Source organism: Limulus polyphemus, unplaced genomic scaffold (genome assembly GCF_000517525.1).
Source record: "Limulus polyphemus unplaced genomic scaffold, Limulus_polyphemus-2.1.2 Scaffold3996, whole genome shotgun sequence".
NCBI classification, from domain to species: domain Eukaryota; kingdom Metazoa; phylum Arthropoda; class Merostomata; order Xiphosura; family Limulidae; genus Limulus; species Limulus polyphemus.
The window spans coordinates 94,505-98,649 of record NW_013669606.1 but is presented as its reverse complement, the minus strand read 5'-3'; positions in this window follow the sequence as shown (position 1 = coordinate 98,649).

Here is a 4,145-nt window from a genome sequence, read left to right as displayed (position 1 = left end):
AAGATTGAAAACCATCATCGATAGGAATGGAGACTATTTCATTTAATAAATATTTTGTTTTGATATATAAGTCGTTCGAGTTTTTTCATCTAAAAAAAAGCGACATTAATTTCTTGACGACCTAATAATTTCTTAAGTTTTCTTTTCTGTATAGTACAAAGTGACATCTTCCACATCTACTAAGCTTTGGATTTATAAAGCATATCTCTGTAATTAAGGTACACGTCTTCTAAAATTTTATAAGCTGAAACTATGTGACAGTCAACTTAGCGGCACCCTTTATTTTGTTGACAAGGCGCTCATAATCTCCCCTATAATATAAATTTTATGTACTGGGCAAATTGGCGCCCTCTCATCTGATATAAAAGGTTGATGTAATAATAATCTCATGGAAATTGTCACGAGTGGAACATTAATTGTCTTGTTAGTACAACTGCAAGATGTCGGATATTCCAAATTCGTCAGATTTACAGTACTTATCTGTCACCCCATCCTCCTTTTTCCTAAGATGTCATAATGTAGGCCCGCTGACTGCGTGCTTATAGTCACGCAAAACATAAAACATCGCCTTACAACGGAACTTACAAATGGCACGTTTAAACAGACATCTCTGTATAAAGTGTTTACTAATTCTTGGTTTAAGGTCTAACAAAATTTATTACGATTCAGTACTTCTTGGTACCGGTACCAAGAGTAACAAATCTTAGGCTTAGCAAATTTCGTAACAAAACAGATGAAACTGCTGTTAAAAATTTGCTGTTTTTCTGATAATTTATTCATAAAATTACTTTATATCCCATGTGTAACTTTAAGATTAACATAGATTATAAAATTTGGTTTCATTTTAAGCATACACACAGAGTCTCATTATTAATATGTATATAATTATTAGCTAGAGAAAGATTGCAGCGCATAACGTACAGTAGGGTAAAACTTTCACAGCATCAAAAAAATTAATGTTATAAACATTGCTGGCAATATAAAAAATAAGCATTAAAAACAAAACACAAAACATTTACAACACTAAATTCATATTAGTTTCACGATAAACAATATTATATTAAAATATTTAAATATTTGCAATACGCACTTCAAACTAAAACACCCATTTTGATATAATGTTTTTGTTACATTAATAATAAAACTTCATTTTTTATATATATAAAATTTTACTATATTTGCATATTATTATTAATAATACGTAAGTGCATCAACCTTATGTTCTGGCTAAAGACAAGACCTGATAAATTTATCTATCTTTCGTGATTTTTATTTTACGCTTATGTTTAATACTACTTGACTGCTGGAAAGAGTGAAAACTCCTGCAAGTGATGAAATTAAACTAACTTCAAAATATCTTTTAACTACAAGCTTATATTTTAGAAGATTACTTGTTATTAACTAGACGACTTTTCTCTCTAGCGAACCCTCTCTAGCGAAAGTTTAAAACTAAACACAAATTTATTCATGATGTGAATTGCAAATTTCAGCTCTCTGAAAGATTAGGTGTCATTGAGATCTCTGCGTGTATGTGATATTTCAGAGAATAATGTCTACATAGATACCATATAGCCACCAGTAATTTAAATAGAACACCTTTAAAGTAAATCTTATTATTTTTCAAACAGTCTAGAATTTTTAACTTGAGGTAGTTTTAAAAATATAAAAAATAATGTATAACCTGTGTTATTCAACATTCAAGGGTCCAAATATGACGAATTTGAATTAACTTAATTTTTACAAAGCAGTATTCTTATTCCTGAAGAATGTTTTATGTTATACCAAAGAAATTCCAGAAATAATTATAAAGATAAATCACGTAAAAATGTAGTTTTTTTTTCAAAAAACAGTAAATGAAAGAAATTCTCTCTAATCTCTATACATGCCTCATTCTCCAAAAAATCTAAACGAGGCGTATAGGCCTATTGTAAAGAAACAATGACGACTGCAAATAAAGGCCTGAGGGATCTTGGATGGATAAATAATCTAGCTGTTGTACCAGATATTTCAGTTACTGGAATCATTCAGGGACATTAAAAAAAACAAAAAAACTTCTTCCATGAGCCCTACGTACGTGATATTGAAGGTAGATTGTCTGTCACATTTTATCTCATAAACATTAGGCCTAAAACTGCATGTTTGGAAAGTGTTACATCCGTAATCGTGTTTGTAATTTTTTATTTCGATACTGACTATTAATTATTTAGTATTGTGTTTATATAATGTTACGAATAAAACACTATATATAGTAGTTTAAATATACAGTACTAGGTGCCTGGGGAGAGGGGGGGGGTTCGTGTACTCACTTAAGACCTGTGCATTGATAGAGGACGGGGCGGGACAAAGAATATTTTGTATTCCCTGAACAACAACAACAAAACCCTTTTTCTGTTATCAAGTGACTTGGAATATTGTTGTTACTTTGAGAGTTTTGCAAATGTCGTCTATACTTAGAGTAAGTGATTGTTACTTGAACATGGACTACAATGAAACAATCCTACGTTGGCAAAAACTGGAACCGACCTGATTTTTTCTGCGCCTCAAACATCATCATCATTCAACGGCGCTCCTATATACCAATATGTAGTGAGGACCCCCCCCCCCCCGAGATAAGTGCCCCAGGACCCCAACCATCTCACGTTTAACTGGTTACATAATACTAATAGTGAGGATAAAATATTCCTTAATACATTATTCTGTTTATATATAGTATTTCAGTTGCATTTGTTTAATAAAACTGATCACATTGTTGTAATTTTTCCAGTAAAAGTTAATGATTTGTTTGTTTGTAATTAAGCACAAAGCTACACAATGGGCTATCTGTACTCTGCCCACCACGAGTATCGAAACCCGGTTTCTAGCGGTGTACGTTCGCAGACATACTGCTTTGCCACTGGGGGGGGGCAAAAGTTAATGAACAAGGCTGTGATGTGTAAGTGTTTCATGTCACTGAAGAAAAACGAGACTCCTTGGTCACTACAAGTTAATGTTCATGTGTAATCGAGACCTGCTCTCCAGAGGCAGAGTGGTATGTCAGCAGACATAGTGGGCAAAGCACAGATAGCCCTTTGTGTAGCTTTGTGCTCAATTACAACCAACAACAACAACATAATCAAGACCAGTGACTGTTTTGTGTGTGAAAGTGATACTATATATTTTAAAATACATGTAGAATTATGCTATTTTCCCCACATTTTTACAGTTATTTTTAATATTATTTAGGATGAAAGATAGGGTTATAACTTTAACCACAACTGAGTTTCATAAATAAATGTATCTTGGTCCCTGGGTTCGCACATGTATGCTGGTGTGTATCCAAGAAATAATATTAAACGTATATAGCACTTCATGATTTGGCTAAGTAATTTTATTTTATGTTACTGGTAAGGCAGTTTTTTAAAATAAAAATAGATTATCTGACAAGTCTTATATTTTTTGTATTGTTTCAGGCTAAGATAATAATGCACATACTCATTTCTCTTGTAGATCTCCTTCCATGGTTTTGTCATAAACCCACGTGTACCATTCCTCGGTATCTCACCGGATCATTTGGGGTTTTGGAACTTAAATATTCTTTTAAGTTCTCATTCAAAGATGCACCTTTCACGAATAAGGGAAGTGGCAGTTTCACGCTGAGAAAACAAAAACCTCGGGTATTATTTGCAGGTAATGGTATACATTGCAGTAACTGGCCTTACATGGGCAAAAATGTGTGTGGACAGAAAATGATAGGATGAGCTTGTGTGTGGAAAAAAGTATTTATTTCTACTTTGATCGCTTAATCCACAAGCTTATTTGAATTATGTTTGGGAACCTTAATGCCTATTGGTATTATGATATTTTTATGATTCAGTAAGAAACAAAAAATATTTTAATATTTGGACTTATTCACTTTGGAATTTAATTTCAATGAAATAATACACATGACAACAGTCATGATTTAAATGTGATCATTTCAGATTTTTATACTGAGTCCAGGCGCCATCTGTAGAAGTTTTATATACAATATAGAGAGTTATATGTATTATGAATTCCCTAATGACCACTGGATTGCACCTATGATTGAACTAAAAAGCCTATATTTGATTTTCAAACAAGATAACTCATTAGGCATAGTGCTGTTTGTCTAAACCTATGAATATTTC